General features: G+C 45.9%; 1 protein-coding gene across 2 annotated transcripts in view; it reads right to left on the bottom strand.

Annotated features, from left to right (window-relative positions):
• Window positions 1-18,775, bottom strand: part of ATP8B1 (ATPase phospholipid transporting 8B1) — a 113,521-nt gene extending 94,746 nt beyond the window's left edge. The window contains exon 1 of one of the 2 annotated variants that reach the window (XM_067698979.1): window positions 18,393-18,775. The gene's annotated coding sequence lies outside the window, so the exon portion shown is untranslated. Of the gene's footprint in view, window positions 1-17,135; window positions 17,281-18,392 lie in introns of those variants that run through there. The other variant, XM_067698980.1, reaches the window with a different exon arrangement.
• Window positions 18,776-25,659: the final 6,884 nt, after the last annotated feature.

The raw sequence follows: 25,659 nt of genomic DNA, 5'->3' as shown, positions 1-25,659 counted from the left end.
AGATGTGGCTTCACATTTCCTTTTCCAGCTCACCTGCCCCTCCCCCTCCCCCTGATTAGGAGATGATTTCTAAGTGGTCAAGAGTCCAGTTTCAGCAGCCACGTCCCTGATTCCATCATGATTTGGACAGAAGACAACTTCCTTGTCTCAGCAATGCAATCATGATTTATGTGGCCTGGCCAAGGCTGGCTGTGCAAACAGTCAGCCAGGTGGTTAAAATTCATTAAACAGACTTACAGACCATTCACATAACCACTGCTGGTCAGATGTGAGCGACCTCCTGAACAGCAAAAGGCAGGCCTTCAGTTCAGATTGATCTGTTTCCAAATCACTTGGGGAACGTCAGAAAAAGAAAAGGGCGAGGACCCACGAGTGTCTACTTTCTCAAACTCCTGGGAAAGTAGATTGTATTGATGTACAGAGTTAGGACCAGGTTCCTGGTCTAGGCTAAAATGTGAATAATGAATTTCCGTTCTTGCCAACAGATGAGTTATTTTGATCATATTCTTTACTCTTTTATTCTCAAGGCTTTCATACCCATCTGAAGAGCTCGGTTGAGTTTTTATAACACTATCAAGTAGTTAAGATCTTAAAACAGAACCACCTATTTTAGAGCCATAAGTGTTATTAGAGAGAATGTCCAAACTCTTCATTTTTACAAGAGGAATTTGGAGCTCAGAAAGGTTAGGGGAGGTGACAGTGCTGGACCTGTATTGAGTCTCCCCCCTGCCCCAGTGTCTCCATCTGTACAGTGGTGATTAATGGATTACCTAAATCTTCAAACAGTTATTGAATGCCTAGTAGGCTACGGACACTGGGATGAATAAGATATGATGACAGTCTCCTCAAGAGGAGAGAAACCATCACAGAGATCATTATGGTTCAATATGGTAAGGGGAGGAGAGGGTTGCAAGCCTCAGATGCAGTGGGAGCTTGAAGAAGTCATACCTGACCCAGCCTGGTACCTGACCGAGCCTGGGAAGTACCCGGGAGGGGCTCCAGGCCAGAAGAACACTGAAGCTGAACCTTAAGCAATAAAGAATTGTGTTCCTTCAAGAAAGTGCAAAGGGGAAAAAAGTGCCCTGCCCTCCCTTTAGAATTCCTGTGAAACTAATGTCCAGCATGTGAAGGTACTTGGTAATCAGCAAATCACTACACAGACCTTAGCTACGAGGTTAAGTGACTGAATCAAGGTCACTCACAAGCTGATGCTTTTCAGAATCCAGTCCGATGTCTTGGAGTTATTCCACTCAGTTATTTCAATCACTTCCCCCAATGTTTATATCTAGACATTTCCATAAACTTGAGTGAGTTTTTGATACACTAAAAGATACCCCATAGACAGCAGACTCTTACAGCATCCAAGCAGTTCTCTGCCTCGACTTCGGGTTAGAATGACGCCAGGTGCACCCCGGTTGGGTGATCAGTATCTCCGGCATCAATAGAGTTGATGCTCCACAAGTGATTCTAATTTGTAGCCAAGTTTGACCACCTCATGTATTAGCACAGCCAAGAATGGGCTGCAGGCTCCCAACCACAGACAATTCCTCAGTCACCTCTGGTTTATGCATCTCAAGGAAGGCTCCAGAGAACATGAAATCCACTTGTTTCAGTCTGGACTGTAACGTGGTTCTTTAAGGAAAACAGATTTAGCCTCTGAATGATGACTGGCCTAGATTAATACTAGTTTGTCTTTTCTGAAGGTACACAGGTTGACAGGGCAGGGGGGTGATGCCCAGAAGCATGACAGGTGGTGGAGAACAGACTGTCTGGGCTAAAAATGCCCTACAGAGAAGGAATAAAATAAATAATGGTCAGATTACAGTGGGAAGAGTGCACCTGGAGGAATGAAGGCATGGAGACAATAATATCTAAGTGAATTCCTGTCTTAGAGAAGTACTCCTGTATTTATTGTGGTTCTTTGAAAAGGATGACAGTCATAAAACAGGATGGATGCATCTGTCTCAAAACAACAACTTTTTTATGTTTCTATTTCTTTTAATCATACAGGCAGGCCCATGTAAAATAAGAACTTTAAAGGTATCAAATACAGCTGGTAGATGCTGAAAATGAAGCCATAAAATACTTCTTGACACGATTCACAGGAAAATCTAAAAGAAAATTAAGTATTGGAGAAAACACAGAAGTCATCTTTTCTACCATTTATCAAAGGTCCCTGGTTGTTGTTCTTTCATCAACGTACCTGGTCCTCCCCATCCTTGGTGTCCTTGCTACTCAACGTGAGGTCTGCAACCAGCCGCATCTCCATGACCAAGAGCTCATGAGGATTACAGAATTTCACCAACCCAGAATCCACTTTTTTGTTTTTTTGCGGTACGTGGACCTCTCACTGCCGTGGCCTCTCCCGTTGCGGAGCACAGGTTCCGGACGCGCAGGCTCAGCGGCCATGGCTCACGGGCCCAGCCGCTCCGCGGTATGTGGGATCTTCCCGGACTGGGGCACGAACCCACGTCCCCTGCATCGGCAGGTGGACTCTCAACCACTGCGCCACCAAGGAAGCCCTTTTTTAAAAAAATTAATTAATTTATTTATTTATTTTTGGTTGTGTTGGGTCTTTGTTGCTGTGCGCGGGCTTTCTCTAGTTGCAGCGAGCGGGCGCTACTCTTCGTTGCAGTGCGCAGGCTTCTCATTGTCGCGGCTTCTCTTGTTGTGGAGCACGGGCTCTAGGCATGCAGGCTTCAGTAGTTTGTGGCACACGGGTTCAGTAGTTGTGGCTTGCGGGCTCTAGAGCTCAGGCTCAGTAGTTGTGGTGCACGGGCTTAGCTGCTCCGCGGCATGTGGGATCTTCCCAGGCCAGGGCTCGAACCTGTGTCCCTTGCATTGGCAGGCGGATTCTTAACCACTGCGCCACCAGGGAAGCCCCAGAATCCACTTTTTAACAAGAACCCCCAGGAGATTCACTTGTGCATTCATGTTTGAGAAGCCATTGGTCTACACTATACCGCTGGTCTACACTGTAGAAGTAGCCACTTTCTGGAAGGTCCATCCCAGCCATGGGTGGGCACAATCAGGCACCGGATTTTCTTTAAGATCCACTTAATTTCCACTATTACCCCCACCCCAATCGGAACTTTTTATTATTTCCCAAGTCATTCTTCTGAGGAACCCAAATCATTCCTCCAGGTGGCCCTCCAATGTAACCCCTTGTTGGGAACCTTCCTGAACACCCCTAAACTGAGCTAGTAACTCCCTCCTCTGTGCCCCCATAGCCTCAAGTTTCACGCACCCCTCCCTCACCCCTCCAGGCTGGTCTCCATTCACTCCCCACCCACTAACATTCCACTGATAGTCATCAAACCACAAGCTTCGGCCACTCTGTCAGCCACTGAGCTACAGTGAGCAGGACAGAAGCTTCCAGGCTCATAGGGCAGCACACCAGTCATCCCACAGATAAATAAAGGGTTACGCGCGTGAGTACAAGAGAAAAAGAGCAGAGGGCATACACAGGGAGAGACCTATTTCATTAGGGTGGTCAGAGAACACTCTGAGGAAACGACACTTGAGCCGAAAAGCAAGAGATGAGGATTCATTCAGGGGAAGAGTTTTTCAGGTGAGAAAGCCACAAATGTGTAGGTGCTGAGACAGGAAAGGGCTCCTCACAGAAACTGAAGTAGGACGAGAACAGACCTAGCGGGGAGGAAGCAGGGCCGGGCCCGCGAGCCATGGAAAGGAGGTAAGTGCTCTTGTAACTGCAATGCTGAGCTACAAAAGGGTTTTGCAGGCGGGTGTGGACGTGCTTCGGGGTGAATGGCTGCTCTGGGCTGGAAGGTGGAAAATGGAGAGAGGCATCAGTCAGGAGACTCGTGGGATGGTCCAGGAGAGGGAGCGGGTGGCAGGTGGAGAGAACCAGGTGGACTCAAGATCTTCTGGAGGTAGAAGCAACAGATCTTGGAGATGGAATGGAAATGAAGGTCAAGGTGGTGTCGTGTGGGAGAGAAAGGGGTCACAGCTCAAGTCCAGCTAGAGAGGAGTCGTCTTCTAAACTGGTTGGGGTTCAGTACTGGATGTGTTGTGTCTGGGGTGGGTGCTCTCAAGAGATACTCAAGTGGAGGGAACAGGCTGGCAGGGAGAAAAAGCTGGCTGTAATGGAAAGTCAGCAGAAATCGGCACATTAATAGTATTTAAAGCCATAGAAATAGAGGCGATTGGGCTTCCCTGGTGGCGCAGTGGTTAAGAATCCGCCTGCCTTTGGGAGTGATGAAAATGCTCTCAAATTGATTGTTGTGATGGTCTTACAACTTTCAAATATATTAAAAAGTATTGTATACACTCAAAAAAAAAAAAAAAAAGAATCCACCTGCCAATGCAGGGGACATGGGTTCGAGCCCTGGTCTGGGAAGATCCCTCACGCCGCAGAGTAACTAAGCCCGTGCGCCACAACTACTGAGCCACGTGCCACAACTACTGAATCCCGCGCGACTAGAGCCCGTGCTCCGCAACAAGAGAAGCCACCGCAGTGAGAAGCCCGCGCACCGCAACAAAGACCCAACGCAGCCAAAAATAAATACATAAAAATAAATTTATTAAAAAAAAGAAATTAAAAACAAAAGAAATAGAGGTGATTACCTCGTAGAGGGGGAAGCAAGCCTGGGACTGAGTCCTGCAGAACCCCAGCATTTTATGATCATGCCTGTCCATCATTTACAGCAGGATTTCTCAGCCCTGGCACTACTGACACTCTGGGTGGGAGACTTCTTCACGGTGGAGGCTGTCCTGTGCATCATCTGTTTAGCAACATTCCCAGCCTCAACCCCTAGATGCTAGTAGCATCCCCTACGTTGTGATAACCAAAAATGCCCCCTGGGGGCCCAAATCACCTCTGGTTGAGTAGGTCAGGGATATTTTTGCAAAGTTTTTAATAAACCTGGTGCCTGTTTCTGTTTCAACGTGTTCACAGCCAACCCAGGATAAGTGTCCCACAAATCATGTCAACTTTCTCATGTCCTGGCTTTGTGGACAAGCACATAAAATTGATTGAATACAAGCAGCCCGAGTATTAAGCTTCACTTTGCTCCATCTCATGGAAAACAATTGTTATACTAACCCCAAAATACTTCCCAGGTCCTGAAAACTCATTATCTTTTGACAATAACGTAAACCCAAACCAGAACAGTGAGTGGATGTAGGCATTCGCTGTTTTCCCTCGGATGCAAATATTTTCTAGTTCAGAGTTATAAAATGATCTAGAAGTTTCCAAGTATCATTAGTAAAAAGATCTCTCACCCGGACCAAGATGTCACAAGAGTCCATTTTTCCCAAATAGGAGCCAACTAACAATCAGCCCCGGTATTGTGTGGCATTTGCAAAATAATGGCAGTAAGTTACAAGAGGCGGGACCAAAATCTTAAAATATCTATTTTTGTGTGTGACTATTTTGCTAAGTAATAAGGTCCAAGAACTCGGTTAGTCTCATCTGGCATCTTTCTAAAAGAACGAAAGCCATAAAATTCATGTGATCAGGCTATAGTGGGTTCTTTTTATCCCAGGGTCACTGCAAAAACAACCAACTTAATATACTTAAGATGTAATTGTATTTAGAACAGCTCCTACAATTTAAGCACTGTGCTGGGGGCCGGGCTACAACATGAGTGAACCTTAAAAAGGGGCTCTGCTCACCGAGGTGACAACCTCATGCAAGAGACAAACAGACCAGCAATCACCATGGTGTTCGGGGGATGACACACCCCTGGGCCGCATCCTTCCTGCTTCTCGCCTGCTTGAGGTGTCGTCACCAAGGAATCCTAACACACTCCTCCCTGCCATGGCTGGACATTGCCTTGGAATCCTACTCATCCAATACCTCTAGGCCAGTGAGTCTCAACCTGGAGCGTCATCAGAACCATCTGGAAGTTCTGTTGAGCCACAGAATGCTGGGTCCCACTTCCTGAGTTTCTGATTCAGTAAGTCTGGGTGGGACCCTCAGCTGTGTTCATGCTGCTGCTGCTTCTGGGACCATACTTTGAAAACCAGTATCTAGGCAACTACTACGCATCAAGCCAAGTTGGCACGTGAAATAAAAGCTAGCCACCGTCTCTGAGATGGCGTGATCCAAGCTGGGAGAGGAACGTGCGGAGAGGGACTGGAGCAAAAGAGGGGCCCCTCACTTTGACCTGGGAGTGTGAAGCAGCAGGAAGTCTTCCAGGAGGAAGTAGCACCTGGTCAGCAGGTGGAGGGGGGGAGGGGAAAGAGGGTCGCAGGTGAAGAACACAGCATATGCAGAGACCCTGAGACAGCGGGAACGTGCTCTGTCCCAGTAGAATTCTGGGTAAAAAGGGAAATGACATTTGTTATCAGGTAAAGTTAGCAGCAGCAACTGCACTATTAACCGCAGGAATGAAAACGTTCCTTTTCTACGGAAAGCATTTTAATGATCAAATATTTCACTGTCATCCTTTTTCCTTTTGCGCTGAGTGCTTTCCTCCTTAAACAATAGCCCCTGCTTTAAAAGAGTCTACCACAATACCAGGGTTATTAAATACTAATAACCCTGCTATTTGAATATCACTAAGGACGTGTGCAAACATGGCAGGCTCAGAGTTAGTCTAAAGATGGTGCCTGCAACAGACCAGAAGACAAGCAAAGACATAAAGTAAAAACCTCAGGATCACATTTAAGTGGAGACCAACTGAGGCAGAGGTAGAGGAGGGAAGGATCTAGGTGTATTTTGTCATACACCCTATACACATATTAAAAAGCATGATTTGGGGTGGCTTTTTTTTTTTTTTGGCTGTGTTTGGTCTTCGTTGCTGCGGGCAGGCTTTCTCTACTTGCGGCGAGCGGGGGCTCCTCTTCGTTGCGGTGCGCAGGCCTCTCATCACGGTGGCTTCTCTTTTTGCGGAGCACGGGCTCCAGGCGCCTGGGCTTCAGTAGTGGCGGCGCACAGGCTTAGTTGCTCCGCGGCATGTAGAGTCTTCCCAGACCAGGGCTCGAACCCAGGTCCCCTGCACTGGCAGGCGGATTCTTAACCACTGCGCCACCAGGGGAGCCCCATGACTTGGTTTTTAGACGAGGCCACACAAGCCATGTTAAATACCCTACTGTCCATGAGAAGTTCCCTGACTTTAGCGAGTTCCCATTAAATATACAACTGGCCCCTTCCCGCGTCTGCTACAAACATTTTGAGCTGTGTGTGTTGGTCCTGCCAACTAGGCAATACTGTATCAGGCTTCCACTGCCATCCTTGTCTGTAAAGCAGGGCTAGAGCATTTGCACAGCTGCTTTCTCTCCTCAAATTTCACTGCTTTATTGGTGCTAAAAAATAGTCGAATGTATGATTTCACAAAAAAAGGCCAAAATTAAAAGGCTGACCCCGAGGATGGCAAGCACTGGTTTCATAAGGTTTCCAACGTCCCTGTGGAAATCGTCATACCCAACTCCGTGCTTCTGGTTCCCAAGGTTACGTGTCTCCAGCCAAGATTTCTGAATCTATCAGAGCTCGACCTCTGGCCCCTCCTGGGTGTCCCAGGAACTGGAAGTTAACACGACCAAAGCTGAATTCTTAATCGTCCAGCCTGCTCCTCTGTCTCTGACATCATTATCTCCCATCCCTTATGTTAGAAACCTGAGAATCACCTGCTCCTTCCCTTCCGTGAGGTCCTCGAATCTGATCCATCACCAAGACCAAGACTCCACTTCTAAAATGCAGCTCCCGCCCTCTGCGTCTCACCTCTGCTCTGTCATCCTGGCCCAAGCCCCCACGACTTCTCTCTTTCGGCCACTGCAGCAGCCTCCTAACTGGTCTCCTCCCTGCTTCTGGTCTTGGCCCCCTCCCCCCCGACCCATTCTCCACATCACAGCCTGAGTTTTCAGCTGAAATCAGAAATCAAATCATGGCACTCCACTGCGTACAAATACATCAATGCCTTCCTATCAGCTTGGTCTCTGCCTACCTCACGCCATGCTTCTTAGCCCCACTGTCACTTCTCCCCAGCTCTCCTGGCCTTCTCACAGTTCCCAGAACACAGCACTGAGCTCTCACCACAGGGCCTTTGCACATGCTGCTCCTGTGGGCTGGACCAGGAAAAGCCTCAACTGGTCTCAACTTAATGTTCTCCTCCAAGACATCTTCCTGGGCTAAATCTTTTATTGTGGCAAAATATATACAACATAAAATTCACCATCTTAGCCATTTTTAAGAGTACGGTTCAGTGATATCAAGTACGTTCACACGGTTGTGCAGCCACCATCACCATCCACCTCGGGAACTCTTTCATCCTTCCAAACTGAAACTCTGTACTCATTAAGCAATAATTCCCATTCCCCCGCCCTCCGCCCCTGGTAACCACTGTTCTACTTTTTGCCTCTATGAATTTGACTATTCTGTGTACCTCATATGAGTGGAATCGTACAAGTAGTTGTCCTTTTGTGTCTGCCTTATGTCATGCAGCATAACGTCTTCAAGGTTCATTCATGTTGTGGTGTGTGTCAGAATTTCCTTCTGTTTTAAGACTGAATAGTATTCCGTTGTATGGATAGACCACTTTGTGTTTATCCATCCATCCTTCCCCGACCATTTGGGCTCCTCTGGGGCCATTTTAGAGTCAGCCCTCGTTATTCTCAGTCATGTCTTATTTCCCTTTAAGTGCTTATTACAGATTCTAATTCTAATATCAGTCTGTTTCATATCTCTTTTGTTCAATATTTTGTTCAATATCGACTCCTGCCACCTCTCCCGCAACAAGCCCGTAAGTGTCACAAGGGGGCAGCCCCTGTCTGTTTTGTTCGTCCTAGAATTAACCACCAGGACCTAGCACGGGACCTGGAGTGTAGTGGGCATTTAATAAGCAAATGTTGACGTTTTAAATGAAAGAAAATCATTAGGTCACTAGAAAGCCACTAGTCTTCAGATTCACTCACAAATTCCACGTACTTTGTATTCAGCTATGAAAGATAACAAATTAATGCACATGCGCGTGTGCGCGCACACATGCGCACACACATGCGCACACACACACACACACACACCCCTTCACAGAGACACATTTAGCTCTCTGGGCACAAACAATTCCCTTTCTAACATTAGTCAATCTATTTGTAACTAACATACATTTCCATTTCCTGTATTCTTTTCAAGAATGCCTCATGTGCAAAAGTAACTTGTATACTCAGCAATTAAGAACTTAAATACTGATAAACAATTACACTAAGCAAAGCACCAAGGAAACATTATGCTAAGTGAAATAAGTCAATCACAAAAGAACATATGTTGTATGCTTCCTTTTATATAAAATGTCCAGGTAGGCAAATACAGAGAGTCAGAAAGGAGAGTAGAGGTTGTCAGGAGCTAAGAGGAGAAGGAATATGAGTGACAGCTAAAGGGTACGGGTCTTCTTTTTCGGGGTGATGAAAAGCTTCTAAAATAGACTGTGGTGATGGCGGTACAACTCCGTCAATATACTAAAAACCATGGAATTGTACACTGTAAAAGGATGAACTGTACGGTACATGAATTATATCTCGATAAAACTGTTTGAAAAAAGATAACCTGTGTGTGTGGAGATGGGGGTGGCCTGCCTGAGTTTGCAGGCTGGAAAAAGCTTGCCTTCCCAATTAGACAATGCATGGCAAGGTTGGGAGGAGTGGGGCAGGGATCACAGCCTTGCCTGCAATTTGGCCGCTGGCCTGCAGGGGCAGCCTGTTTTTCTCTTACGGAGGAGGCCTCCTGGCCCCGCGTACCCCGTTGGTTACAGACCATCTTCCTTCCAATACAAGCGAAGGTCTCTGCTTCCTGGAAATCATCATTTTCTACCACCTCCTCTCTCCCTCCAGCAAGGCAGAACATGCTCTAATGATAAACAAAGTTCTCTGTTGAAGTTCTCTGAACCAACACCTTATATAAATGTGTACCTCTGAAGAGTCTCTTTATAACCTAGTATGAGTGATCAGAGCACACTGAATTTACAGCGTTTTGAAATTCAGATTTCCATTTGCAGCCCAAGCTCTGCAAAGAAAGTTATCTTTGCCTCCTCTTTCTCTTACACCCCATATCCAATCTGTCCGGAAATCCTGTTGGCACTACCTTTAAAAAAACATCCACAACCTTCTCTCTCTCAGACGTCTCACGCTGGTCCCAGGCTCCAACATAGCTCACCTGGTTTAGCCTCCTAACTAGTCTCCCAACCCAAGAGCCCTCCCTGGCCTGGTCTCCACACAGCAACCAGAAGGACTATTTAAAATAAAAGTCAAATGAAAGATCACAACCCTCCAATGGGCGACAGCCTGCACCGACTCCCCCCCACCCCTCTATCCATCTTGCACAGTCATAGCCAAAATCCTTCTGCTGCTAGGAAGCCCTGCACGATGGGGCTCCCCACCTCTCTGCTCTGTCTTCCCCATGCCCCGCCCTCCCCACTCACAGGTTGGAGGAATAGCCAACTACTGCCTGCATCACACCAGCCAGGCACCGAGTCATCTGTCCCCTCTGCCTGGGACACTCTCCCCACCCCCAGATCTTTGTGATTCACCCTCTCCCTGCTGAGCCTTCACCCAGATACCACCTTCTCCACTCTCCAACTGCATCTTGCCCCCTTGCACACCCTCCCAATTCCTTTACCCTGTCCAGCTTTCTCTCTTTATCCTCTGCAGCACCAATCTTCAAAAATACCATGTAATTTACCTATTTATTATCCACAGTCTCCCTTCCCTCCCTAGAATGTGAGCTCGTTGAGGGCAGGCTCTTTAGCTCCTTGATTGACTAACAGATGCCAAGTGCCAGGCGCACAGGATGTGCTTCGTAAGTATCTGTTGGCCAGCTAGCTGTTTGTTTTGGACTTTAAAGGCTAAGGAGGAGGGTCCACTCTGTGAATTGACTAAGGAGACAGGAAATTCCCTGGGAGAAGCCATGAGTTTACTTCTCTAGCCACTCAAGACGCTGGAACTCAGGAAATGAGACCAGCAGTTACTAAGAGTACAGGGTCTGAGCAAACCTTCTTCAGCTTTAAAAAAGAGTGTTGGTCCGAGTGATCTCAAGGATCCAGGACACATTGGATGCTACTATGTCACCACTCAAGAGTCTGAGGTTCTCAAACTGACCTTTGAGAATTTTCACCATGCTTCTCTATGTAAGGGGGAAAGGCTAAGAGTGATTTAAAAAAACATTCTAAACAATCTCAAATTGAGCTAGACAAAGTATCAAACCGCCAAGAGATTAATACCCTTTTTGTGGCTGGGACTGGCACAGGATAGGAAGATGGAATGATACCCAAGAATGGTGATATTTGGGGTTAGTTTGAAGTCTGTGTGTGTGTGTGTGTGTGTGTGTGTGTGTTTACTTAAAAAAAAAAGCCTTGCTTTTTAAATATCCTTATCTTGGCTAATTTTCAGGGCACCGTATGAGCAAAAACTCACATAAAGAGTCTACTGTTCTCGGGTTTCCCTGGTGGCGCAGTGGTTGAGAGTCCGCCTGCCAATGCAGGGGACACGGGTTCGTGCCCCGATCCGGGAAGATCCCACATGCCGCGGAGCGGCTGGGCCCGTGAGCCATGGCCACTGAGCCTGCGCATCCGGAGCCTGTGCTCCGCAACGGGAGAGGCCACAACAGTGAGAGGGCTGCATACCGCAAACAAACAAACAAAAGGGTCTACTGTTCTCTAGAAAATACAGATTAAGATGTCTTTAGCCTAATAGACTGACATCTAATCATGATCGAAAGGGTTCTGGTTTTATCCTGCTCCACAAAGAAGCACATTAGTACACAGATGCAACATCTGATGATTCTGTCATCCTACAGTCTATTAGTGATCTCTTGCCTTTTTTCAAAGCTTATCTTGAAAACCATGGATTGTACCCTAAGGTAGAAAACAATCTGATTTTTAAGTATTGCATTTTTCAGACATTAAATATCAATTTTTCTCTCATTCTAACCCTGCCTCCTCCAAAAACAATTTTTTTTAATCTTTCATTCAAGTCAGTTCTGGGGGAAAGTTAAGGATTTTTGCCTCCACTAGAGAATATCCTCCCTGGGAGGCAGCTGTGGTCAGCATGGGTCTCCAGACGGTACGGCCAGGTCTCCTGAGCTTTTATGCCCACCCCAGCACACAGCACAGTGTCACCCACACTGCAGGCCAGCACGTGATGATACGCTAAAGGACCACCAGCTTCGTCAGAGCAGCTGCAGGTGAAAATGAGAAATGAGGCTGCCCTTCACGTGTCTTCCAGGTAACCAGCCTCCCTGCAGTTCCTCCTGTTCTTATCTCCAAGATGTTTTGGAGGAAAGTGTGATAGTAAATACTACATGACCCTGCCCATCTTAACCATGTTCTATGAACAATGAATCTCACAAAACTGAATCAGATCTCAACAGCTCCCGTGAAGAAACAGATACTCATAGGCCCATGCCTGCAAAAGCATTATTCACAATAGCCAAAGATGGACACAACCCAAACGCCCCTCAACCAATGAATGGATCAACAAAATGTGGGATACAGACCCACGGTAGAATATTATTCAGCCTTGAAAAGGAAGTGGAAGGAAATTCTGACTCATGCTGTGACAAGGAAGAACCTTGAGGACATTATGCCGAGTGAAATCAGCATCACAAAAAGACACATATTGTATGATTCCACGTACATGAGGTACCTCAGAACAGCAAAATCCATGGCGACAAACACACGCTATGAGCGGCCACAGGGAGGGAGAAATGGGGAGTTACAGTTGAATGGGTACAGAGTTTCCGAATGGGACGACGAAAAAGTTCTGGACGTGGATAGTGGCTGAGCTGCAAGATACTGTGAATACGCTTAACGCCACTGAATTCACCTTAAAAATGGCTAAAATGACAGATTTTATAAATATTTTACCATGATTAAAACAAAAGGCCCATGAAATAAACTTCTGCACTAGAACGAGATCATGAGGAACCTCCTCACCTCCCAGTGTTGTTCTGGTACCAAAAACAGAGCACAGATTTTCATTTAATTCTCACCATCTCAGCAGCTGAAGAAGGCTACACTCTTAGTTTCATTGTTTTAACAAAACTTCTGAGCTTACAGAGCATCTGCCCGTGCCTGGCTTAGAGGCCCACACATGTGTTTCCAATATGGTGGTAGGGCCACTCTTTCCCAGTGTGAAATATATAAACCCCGACCTGCCTCCCCACACGAGTGACTATTTCAACCACCGAAGTCAAATGGCTGTTTTCTTATAGAGAGTGTTAAATGTTTCTCCTGGATGCACAGATCTCTGATCTCAGAGAACAGTCTCAATAGTTCACTGCGTCCCAAGAAGACACAGTAAAGATTTGTCCACAAATCATATCACACTTTATAAAATAAGTAATGCATCCAACTCACGGGAACTTCCCCAAACAGCAAGAACGGGCGATCAGAGACTGTAAGCGGATAATGCTTGGTGCCCGAGTTGTTCCGATGAGGCTATTCCAGCTCAACTCAATTTGAGTAAAGGTTAGAAAACTGGTTTCAAATGCTGCCTTGCTCTACATCAAGCAAACCTCAACTCTGGTGAACAAAAGCCACACAGCAAAGAGACAAAGCCATAAATGACAGCCCTGTAAATAAAGACCAGAGCTGCTAGCCAAAGGTCAGGCTACACACGTACTCAGTGACAAGTGCCAGGCTTCTCGGTCACGCTAGGGGGAGGTGTCATCACCACAGAAGGATGGCCCCAGAACCGGGGTGACCTGACATCCCCCAACCCCAGGAGTCCTTTCCCCAAGACTGAGAGCCAGCTTCCTACCACTGATCTGTCATAGCCTCCAGGCCCAGCTCTCCTTTATTAAATGCAAATTCACTGGACTTGAAGACTGACAATGAACACAGAGCTTCAGAACTGGGAGCGTCCAGGGCCACCCTCCATGGTCTAAGACAACCACCTCTCCAGGCAGAGAGGGACAAAGTCCAGATCAGGAAGAAAGACACCACCAGATCTACTTTCTTACCAAAGAGGAAAAGAGAAAAAAACACGACTCAGGCCCTCTGTGAATCCCGCAGGCTTCCGTGAAGCAAGTGGGTAATCCCCAGCACAGTGCCTGGAGAAGATGTTCAAGCCATTGTTTTAAATGAATGAATGGATGGATGGATGGGTGGATGGATGGGACTGTAGCAAAGGTCTCTGTCATTAGCGATGCTTACCAGGTGCCACAACTCAGAAACCATGCAGAAAGTACCGATCCTTTAAAAAGACTCAAGGTTCAGAAACTCCCAAGTTTTGAACAGGGAAGAGTAATTTTTTTTTTTTTTTTTTTTTTTTGCGGTATGCAGGCCTCTCACTGTTGTGGCCTCTCCCGTTACGGAGCACAGTCTCCGCACGCGCAGGCTCAGCGGCCATGGCTCACGGGCCCAGCCGCTCCGCGGCACGTGGGATCTTCCCAGACCAGGGCACGAACCCGCGTCCCCTGCATCGGCAGGCAGACTCTCAACCACTGCGCCACTAGGGAAGCCCTAATTTTTTTTTTTTAATACAAGAGTACAGAGGTGAGGAAGATGAAAGACAGACGGGAAGTGGGGGAAAAGGAGACCCAGCAGTGCTCAGTACGTCCCAAGGGCCTCCCTCCACTCTGCAGGAGGATAGAATGCCCCGGTGGGAGCAGCCACCCCTCGTGGCTGTGACTGAGTGAGCACATCCCTAGGTCACTGAGCGCCTTGGTCCTTCGTGCCACTCCCCAGACACTTGGGTTCCAGAACCCAAGCCCTGGATCTGAAAGTTCAGAACCTCGCCCCTGCTCCAGGGGACTCTCTCTTACCAATGCCTGGTGCAAACAGACACCTATGTTTGCTAAATGAATACTAACATACAGAGTGATTCCCGTTTCCCGCATATCTAGGAGAAAGGCAATGGCTGCATGAGCCATAAATATTTGCTGAGAGATATCAACAACACAACAGTAATAATACTGACTACTTTTAATTGAGCTCTGTGCTAAGCCCTTTTAGATAAATTCTCTCGTTTGGAACTCAGCACACAATGCTCTGAGATAGTACTATTACTATTCCATCTCACAGATGAGGAAACTAAAGCTAGATCAGTTAAGTACTAATAACTTGCCCTGGGTTATACAGCTAGGGAGCAGTGAGGCCTAGATTCCAAGCCAGGTCACAGGACTCCAAAGCACCTGCTACTAACCCCTCTCTGCTGCCTCTGGGTTCAGTCTCCATGGGACCAGTTATCAAACATAGTTCCCATTGTGCATGGTTTTGGTGACAATTTATTTTAACATGCAACACACTTAGAAGAATTAGGAAAAGTATTAATATGTTCCTAAATAATCAGATGATAAAAAAATCCTTTGTTTTCTAATAAAAATGAGAAACAAGACTGTTTTATACACACACACACACACACACTGATGTGCATGTGTGTGTGTATACCTTCTAGACTCTTCTTCCATAACGCCAGCTCTTCGGTGACACAGGACCTCAAAAGCTCTTAGACTGGATATTATTTATAGCTGGGCCCAGGGATGGGGATCTGGGAGTAAACTGCTTAACAGAATAAACCTGTCTTCTTTTCGTGTTATTAAAACTCTTCTGGTAGCAAATGAATTTTTACTTATCTTAATAAGTAACAAAACAACACCTACAGGCATGAATGCAATTAATCTAATTGAACAATGCCAACAAACAGACCTGAAAACTCACAAGATATCTAAAGACACCAAAAAAAACACATCCCAGGAGACTAATCTAGAAGCAGATATAGAAGCAAATTCTAAAATTAAGTGCCTAAGAAACTGTAAAGGCACCTCTCTTTACAGACATGGGACATGAACAGACCCCATAAAACTTGTTCTGGTATCTAAAAAGCAAGTTCCTCTGCATTCGTAAGAGCGCAGGCTTCTTTTACAATGATTGAAACTGAAGAGCAAAGGTAACGAGTAGATTAAAATCTCTCTCAGGTGAGTTATAAGGATCACCTGGATTCCATGAATGTTTAGGAAACACTAAAATTGAATTCAAACTTTAGTAAGGCAATAAAATATTTAAAATACACCAAATATCTGGGCATCATACTAATTTTTTTTAAAATATCCATTTAACAAAGAAAATAAGAAAGCAACATTCGAACACCTATTATGTGTAAGGAAGGTTCGCCTGTTCTCTCATTCAATCCTCAACAACCCAAGGAGGCTGAAAAATATTTTTTCCAGCAAATGAGTAAATTCAGAAAATTTAGGAATTCATCTAAGGTTATACAATTTTTAAAGTAAATAAATAAGCATAAATTGCAAACATTAAATACAATTTAAAGTAAAAGAACTGAAACCTGTGGGGATCTAAATCCATATGTTTTCCACAACTCCTTGCTTTAGAAAACAGAGAAAGAAGGAAGGAAAAAGAAAAAAGGAGGAGGGAAAGGGCAACAGATAGGGCAAGAAACATTCCACAGCTGCATGTGGTCAGTGCTGTTACTGCCAAGACCACAGAAAAATACAGGTGAAACAGAGCCAGTCCTCAACTCGCTTTACACCTGCAGACAACTTACACATGCACGTTTTCACCACATTATTTTAAAGGCTCAATTACAAAAACATGTAAACAGAAAAACCCCTCCTATTTCTATCACTAACAAGTAATAAGTGCATACCGATATGCATTTTCCTTAAAATAAAAAACAGAAAACCTGAAAGTGGCCAAGGCCGCTTTCACGCAGATGGCATTTCCGTTCACTAGTATTAAGCTGTCTGAGTCTTGTTTGGCCCCCAATAACAGACCAAAGAAATCCTAAAAATTATGAATGTACGGTCACCATAAAATGGCAAAGGAACAGAGGTTAAGATTTCTCACCTAACATTAGAACACGGAAGCCTCCACTACCTAATGAATACCATTAAGAGGATTCCGAGGAATAACTGCAGGCAGGCAGATTTCTCCCCCAGAAAGTAACAAGCGACAGCTAATGACCGTTCATCACCTTTTGCACAGTATATGCATTTATAATAGGTTTTAATAAGGGCTTCAACAACAGGCCTGGAATTAATGAATGGCATTTTAGGTCCAATACAAAAGTACTCCCCAGACATGAAAATTAGAACTTCTACTTCACATTTTGTGCTGTTTTCTCTTTTAATCTGCCCTTGTGTTGACCATCACTGGAGATTTTATCACACATCATTTTTGGCTTTTGTTTTTAAAAGCAGTTAACCTTCCTCTGGAGCCTACCGCGTGCTGGGTGGTCTTTCAGTACTCCGCCTGTGTTGTCTCATTTCATTCTCGAGGAATGAAGGCAGAGATGTGAAGGCAATGCAACCAGGAAGATGGGAGAGAAACTTTTCTTAAGCCAACAGGGCGGGCCGTTTCCGGGAGGGGAAACTGGCGGCGTCCGGAGCTACCCAAGGACTTCGAGCGCGCCAGGGGCTTCGCGGGCAGGACGAAGGGTTCGGGCGGGGCTGAGGGGGTCACTAAGCAGAAATGGAGCTCGGGTTCCCTTTCCCCGCGCGTATCGAACCTCCTCCGCCGTTCTGCATCCCCTCAGCACCCTCGTCCTCCCCTACAGCTGTTACTGATCAGTGTTCCAAGCCTCCCCTCCCCACCCCCGTCGGGGACCAGGCGCTTACACTCCCCGGAGAAGCTGGGCGGACAATTACAAGCTCTTCCCTCACCTGGGGAGGAGTGGGGAAGTGGGGGGGGTTAAAACACTCGCCATTCCCTGCAACACCCCTCCCCCAACAAGCTGCCACTCCGCACGCCCAGAGCGAGGTGACAGCGCCAGGCATCAAACTGGGGAGGGAAGGAGATGGCCTGTTGGCAGTGCCATGGGAGCTGGCGGATACGACCCTACAATCACCGGGGAAAAATGTACCCCTCTTCCGCATCACCTCCCAACCTGCACTCAGGCCCTCGGAAGATGTCTGGAGGGTTCCTGGTCCCGCAGTAGGCTTGGTGGGGGCGACCTCACCCTCCATCCCTCCCTTAAGGTGCTGCCGGTGCATTCGGCCCAAAGGTCTTTTTTCGGACGCGTTTGCATCGGCTCCCAAAGGGGCCACCAGCAGAACCCTGTCAAGAGGGACTTCCAGAGGGGCGACAGATATTGCAGGGAAACCAGCGGCGCTCCTCAAGTACCCACAGGCCCTGCCAGGCTTGCCCCTCGGAACTTAAGCCCGGACCTGAGCGTAGCAAACGAAAGAAGAACCCAAACACCTCCCGCAAGTTCCCTCTCCTCCCGCAGGTGAAAAGCCCATGGCCTTCTCCACAGTGCTGCCTGCCCCACCAGCTGCGTCTCCCCATCCCCAAGGCAGCGAAGGCTCCCGGCACCGCCACCCAAATCCCACCCTTACGGGCTCAGGAGCCCGAGGGCGCGGACAGCTGCTGCCACTGCATCCCTGTTCTCCGGAGTCCGCCGCCCCCGGGCGGCCAGGGGACCTGCGGGGCCCGCGGGGTGCGGCAGATCAGGGGTCCCGGCGCCGCGCCCCTCCTTACCTGGCGCTCGCTGGGCCCCGACTGGGGCATCCGCCGGGTGCGCGCCTATCCGCGCGCTCGCTTGCGCACCTGCCCGCAGCCGCCGCCCGCCAGCCCGGCCCCAGCGCTGGCCGCAGCGCTAGCGCTTCATGGCGCACGGGGCTGGCCCGGGGCCCCGGGAAGCGTGTCCAGTTGGCGGAGGCTCCTCCGGCTCTCGCAGCTCTCCAGTGGCTCCCCGCCTGCCCCCGCCCCGCGTAGGCGCCCCCTTCCTCTGCGGCCGCCCTTTTCCCTCCGCTCCGCGAGACCAGCCAAACTGGTTTCTCCGCTCCCGGGTGTTGCCTCTAGTCTCCTACTGGCAGCCGCAGCTGGGGCTGGGGGCGGGCCCGGCCGTCGGCCCTCCTTCTGTTCCTCCCCTGGGCGGAGAAGAGCTGGACGGCGAGCCCCAGCACGGGCAGACGCAACCCAGGTCGAGCCCCGTGCCCTCGTGCGCCCCGGCGTTAGGGGGTCACCCAGGCCGTGCCCCGAGCGCGTCTCCCGCCTCGCCTGGCCCGCTCTCGGCTCCCCGGACGCTCCCGCCTCCCTGGGGACGCGATTGCCACCCCGCCCCGCCAGCCCCGCGTCACTTCGCCGCCACCCTCGGCCAGTCTGACCGCCGCTTGAGGTCGGTGACCGCGCCAGCCCGGAAAGCTGGCGAGGCCGCGGCTCGCCCGGGACCTGAGCTCCCTCGGTAAGGGGAGCTGTACCCTCTCGATGCCAAGTCACGTTCGGGGACCGGTCACCGAATGCGCGTCGCGGTTCGCCGCACGGAGGGCGGGGGAAGAGACAGCGCCAAAAGACTTCGAGAAACTTATCCTGTAATTGCAGCAAGCAGGCTTTCGGCTGAAACCAAACGCCCTCACCTTTACGGGTTTGGAGTCAAAAGGAGCCAGGGCGCGGCGTGCGAATGGTGCGGTGTAATTGGAACTTTTGGACTCACGTGCCTGGTTGCTAGCTGGTGTCTGGGCGCTTTGAAGCACCGTCCCTTACACCAGAAACTCTGTTCCGCAGAATTTTACTGCTCACTTGCTATGGAAAAGTCTCTGCGATAAGAATGGAGGAAAGTCAAAGATGAATCAAAGAGTTTGCTGAAAATGTACTAGGGGAGATAGGACTCACAGACAAATAGCAAGTTATCTGCAGATCAGAGAGGCCAAGAGTTCAGACTCCAAACTGGGGGCTTAAGGAAGACTTCATTTCAGAGGCCATGCTTGAGGTGAAACTCAAAGATCCACACTTTCCGGGATCCGGGTTGCATGAGGAGGATATTCAGAGTGGTCCACCAATTTGATCTTCAGTATATAAAAGATTCAACCGATATTGTTAAACACAGGTGGTGCTGGTCAGTCGTTTAATCTCTCTGAGCCTCAGTTTCCTCATCCATAAAATGAGTCTGGACCAGATGATCTCAAATAGTTCCTTCCAGCGCTTATTTTCTGAGCCCAACAACAGAGCAAATGTCCAGAAGCCAGAAAACACAGGGCCTGTTTAGTGACAATGGGGTAGACCAGATGGCTGGCAGTGCATCGGTAAACAAGACTAGTGAGGGAATTGGGGCCTGGAAACAGGTCCCAATTGAAGGCAGGCTACAGCGTTGGGGGGCTTGCTTTTGGCAGCACCTGCAAACGATTCAAAGTTCATGACCACAGCAGGGACATGATCAGGTTGTGTTTTGGGGAAAGTAAAGGGGAGAGTTTGGAAAAGGATAAGGCTAAGATTGGGATACCACTTGGTACAGTAGCATAAGGTGGGCCTGAAGGAGTTGCCGGTGGAAATGAAAAGGAAGAGGAGCTTCCAGGGACACCACGGAGGAGAAATGGCCAGGGTGCAGAGTGGCCAGAACCTGCCCCCGACTGGCAGGTGGAAGCGTGGAAGATGAGCCAAGTTCTCCAGACTGGGTGACGGTATTAGGAGGAACAAGAGAGGTGGAGGGGAGAGGGGCTGCTGAGAAGGGCAAATGCCAGTAAACCTAGGAATCAAGAGATGACTCCAGACTAAAGGAGGGATCCCTTCCTCCTCGCAGACATCCCAGCAAGAGCTCAATCTGTCCAAGAAAACATTGCATAGAAGAGAAACTATATTCAAACACATCCAATCCACACCCATGCCCGGTTCTGATAAATACCATCCCCACGGCTGCATTTAACATCCCTGTGTAGACACTGAAGATTACAAGCTAGGTTGCTTCTCTTACAGACTATGAGGGAGAGGGGGAGGGGTGGGGGAGGGGTAGATGGGGAGGGGGAGGTGTGGACAGTGAGACATGATGGGTGTTGTTTGAGAGATTTATTCATTTAACGAATGTTTATTGAGTCCCTGCTATGTGCTAGGCACTGTTCTAGTGACTTGGATACATCAATGAACCAATCAGGCAAATTGTATCTTAAAAGGCGACAAATGCTTTGAAAAAATAGAACAGGACTGGCTGGGAGGGCGCCACTGAGGAAGCCTTCTAGGGCACCGTAAAAGTTCTATATCTCGAACTGGGTGGTGGTTATACTGGTGTGTACATACATAAAAGTTAATCAACCTGTGCACTTAAGATTTGCACACTAAAAAATTAAATAATAAAAAAGAGCAAAACCAGACACCATAAAACTTGACGAAAACATAGAACACTCTTTGACATAAATTGTGGCAATATTTTTTTGATCTGTCTACTAAGACAAAGGAAACAAAAGGAAAAATAAACAAATGGGACCTAATTAAATGTAAAAACTTTTGCACAGCAAAAGGAAACCATGGACAAAACGAAAAGGCAACCCACTGAATGGGAGAAAACGTTTGCAAATGATATGACCAAAAAGGGGTTAATATCCAAAATATATAAAGAGCTCATACAACTCAACATCAGAAAAACAAACAACGTGATTAAAAAATGGGCAGAAGACCTGAATAAACATTTTTCCAAAGAAGACATACAGATGGCCAACAGACACAAGAAAAGATACTCAACATCACTAATCATCAGGGAAATGCAAATTAAAACTGCAATGAGATATCACCTCACACCTGTCAGATGGGCTATCATCAAAAGACCACAGATAACAAATGCTGGCAAGGATGTGAAGAAAAGGGAACACTTGTACACTGTTGGTGGAAATATAAATGGGTGCAGCTCCTGTGGAAAACAGTATGGAGGTTCCTCAAAAACTAAAAATAGAACTACCATATGATCCAGCAACTCTAGTCCTGGGTATTTACCTGAAAAAAAAAACAAACTAATTTAAAAAGGTACATGCACCCCAATGTTCATAGCAGCATTATTTATAATAGCCAAGGTTTGGAAGCAACCTGAGTGTCTATCAACAGATGACTAAAGGAGAAATGGTATATATATATATATATATACACACACACGCACATACACACACATACACACACACACACACACACACACACACACACACACACACACACACAATGGAATACTACTCAGCCATAAAAAAGAGTGAAATCCTACCATTTGCAACAACATGGATGGACCTAGAAGGTATTATACTAAATTAAATAAGTCAGACAAAGACAAATATTGTATGTTATCACTTATATGTGGAATCCAAAAAATAAAACAAAGGAATTAATACAACAAACAGAAACTGACTCACAGATACAGAAAACAAACTAGTGGAGAAGGAAGGGGGGAGAGGCAAGATAAGAGAAGGTGATTAATAGGTACAAACTAGTACATATAAAATAAGCTATAAGGATATATTGTACAGCACAAGGGATATAGCAAACATTTTATAATAACTTTAAATGAAGTTTACTCTATAAAAATTTTGAATCACTATGTATACCTGAAACTAATATAATATTATAAATCAACTATACTTCAATTTAAAAAAAAAAAAAGGGCATCACCTAGGGGAAAAAAGAGCAGGGTTAAGAGACTAGAAGTGGGAAAATGAGGTGCAATTTTAAATAATATGGTCAGGGTAGGATTTGAAGAAAGGTTTCTTATATTTGAAGAAACCTTGCAGGAAGGTAAAGGAGTTTCATCCTAGGTGAGAGAAATTCTTTCAAATTCTTTGAAAACTTATCTTACCTGGAACCCACAAGAAACGGGCATGGTCAAACCTTGTCCTGTTGCGTTTCCCACATGTAAGTCTTTTGCATCTTCCTGGTTTGGGGGAATGAGACTCTCAGTGCATGTCAGCTGATGTTGCTGTTAAAGGAAGTCATTCACCTGGAAGCCCTGACCCTTGACATCTCTGAAAGAACTGTGCCATATTTCAGGCTGCCTCATCAGGGCAATGACTGAAAGTGTCTCATGCATGCAACAGGGATTGATTTTGAAATGTGTCTTTCTTGAGTCATTTGAGTGATGGCTTCGTTGTCCAGGCGGCAGCCCTGCTCCCACGAGCCTCAGGCATACTTGCTCAGCGTTCCAAGATGGGATTGAATAAGCGGTCCGGTTTTGTTTAGAAGCCACTGCCAATCAATAACCAACACCTTTACCTTGCAAGCCGCTGGGGGAAATTATTAAACAGTCATTTCTATAAGAGGGTGACAATGCTTTTCAGCTTTTGTAGCTCATAGTTTCCTCTGTTTCTTTCTTTCATTTTTTTTTTCCCTTGGCAACATTCCTGTGCATTTCCATGATGTAGGTAGGAAGGCCGGGGAGGTTGCCAAGAGAACTAGCTCAATTTTACTAAAAATTCTTTTCCTAGAATTTTTTTTTCTAAGAGCTAAGGGATAAAAGATACGTTTAAAGGGAGGAGATACTGCCTGTATTCAGTTCTTTGCTAAGCTCTGTGGTCATTTAAGCTAAAGCATTTAATGCCAATGGAAAGGTATTCATGCCACGCTAGGTGCTGTTGTAACCCGCGCTTGGCAGTCGAGATGAACTCAGCTGGAAGGCACATTCTTCACAGCCAGGACCAGCTCCAGAATTTTAAACATGATAAGAAGGTACGTCTTATGTGATCCTGTCTTTGTAATAAGTGACACTAGAAGCTTCAAATAGTCTGTTTTAAATGGTGTTTAAAACAACAGATACAGATGATATATTGTTGTTCCTGCACAAATTTTCCAAATTCCTTCTGACTTATATGCGTTCCACCTCCTTTACTACTAAGTGACATTTTTTTCTGACCAACATTTTAAATTAGATTTGCAAAAGGAATGTTAAGCATCAGGTAACAAAATTGTGTCTCAGTTAATTTGTTATCACCCGTGCTTCACATGCAAGAGATGTTATTCCTGGCCCTATTATTAAAATTCACTTGTCTTTCTTCCATATTCATGAGTTTGTAAATGTATAGGGTTAGGATTAGGCTACAATTCTTTCTTTTCTACAAGGCAGAGATTTTAATAACCTGTTATCTACATGGAATGTAATGATAATATGATTTATTAATATTTAGTATAATATATTAATAATATGACACATTAAATTTAATTCATATAATTAATTTAGACATTTAATCAATGCTTTTTTGTGGCTTAAGCATTTTAAAAAAATTTTAAATTAATTTTTATTGGAGTGTAGTTAATTAACAATGTTGTGTAATCAACAATTTTTGAAAATACCTTGGGGTCATTGTTAGGATACGTAGCCATGTTTTTATGTGATTGTAAGAAGTTTGTATGTATTACCTTATGCTCTCTTTTCATCATTTACCATTGTGACATGAAAACACGTTTACCTTTCCAACTTCATCCCCCATCCTTGGGGACCTAAGCTCCCCCCATCCCAAGCTGCTTGCAATTCACTGAATTCTGAATAGCACTTGTTCCCTCTGCTTGAAATGTCCTCATCTGCCAGATCTCCAGTTCCAAAGTGACTTCCTCTGGGAAAGCCTTGCCCCAATCTCCCCCAGAGAGTAGTACCCAAAGCATTTTGCACCTAAGGTCTAGAGAAGCCTTTATTCCATTGTATTTTAATCGTTGATCTGTCTCATTCCCCACTGTACTGTGAGCCCTTTGAGACCCCAAAACTGGGTCTTATTCTACTTGGTCTCTCTTGGTCTAGAACATTGTTCTAGTACCCCAAGTGCCTGTTTGTTCTTGTAGAATGAATGAATGGTCTGCAGAGTCATATTCTCAATATTTGTATAGTATTTTCTCCTGCTGATGATTTATCTAATCATTTGCTGTCATTGAATATTTATGCATTTATCAGATTAGCTTCCAGAAATATCTGATCAATCACAACCCACCAACTATTTTAATGGCTTCTAAATGTCTTATTTCTCTCTGGTTCCTATTTTTTAGTGAGTGTGACTTGTCTTTCTTTACTTCAGTCTAGAAATGGTATGCCTCCCATACAAGAAAAGTTTTTGTTCTGTTAGAAATAGGACATGAGCAAGTCTTTGATGCTGTTATTGGAACAATAGAAAGAATGGTATTCAAGATTTCCATAAAGTTATAGCAACCTATGCTTTGTATGAGTACTTCCTTTTTTATTTTCCTAAACTGCCAGCCAGCATGAGTGGTTATTATTCCTCCAAATTAAAGAAAAGCAAATTAAATGCAAAAATAAACAAAAAACAGTGTGGTATTGCACTGCATTGGCAGTGTTCACAAGGACATGGGCTTTCACACACAGTTGGTGGGTGTGCAAATTATACAACTTCTTTGGAAGGAACTTCAGAAACACATATCAAAATTTTAAACATACATGCCTTGTGCCCTAAGAATTCATGTCTAGGAATTTATCCTAGAGATGTATTTGAGCATTTACACAAAGGTAAATGTACGTAGATATTTATTGCCCCATGTTGCAAAGATGGGAGGTGACCTCAGTGTCCATTAACAGAGGTTGCATCCATACAATGAGATAATTATCAGCCAGTTTTTAAAATTAGGGAGATCTGGTTGGGCTGTTGTTAGGAACATCTCCAAGATACATTGTGACATGAAAATGCAAAGTACAAAAAAGGGTGTGTGTGTGTAAATAAAAAATATGTGTGCTCCTTAATTTCAAACTATGTTATCAAAGCTATAGTAATTAAAACAGTGTAGCATTGGCATAAAAACAGACACATAGACTGACAGAACAAAATAGACAGCCCAGAAATAAACCCACCCGTATACCACAAAGGAGCCAAGAATATACAATGGGGAAAGGACAGTCTCTTCCATAAATGGTATTGGGAAAATTGGACAGCCACATGCGAGAGAATGAAACCAGATCACTATCTTACACCATAAACAAAAATTAACTCAAAGTGGATTAAAGACTTGAACGTAAGACCTGAAACCATAAAACTCCTAGAAGAAAACATAGGCAGTAAGATCCTTAACA

Source organism: Pseudorca crassidens, chromosome 12 (genome assembly GCF_039906515.1).
Source record: "Pseudorca crassidens isolate mPseCra1 chromosome 12, mPseCra1.hap1, whole genome shotgun sequence".
NCBI lineage: Eukaryota > Metazoa > Chordata > Mammalia > Artiodactyla > Delphinidae > Pseudorca > Pseudorca crassidens.
This window is presented reverse-complemented; position numbering and strand designations above follow the sequence as displayed.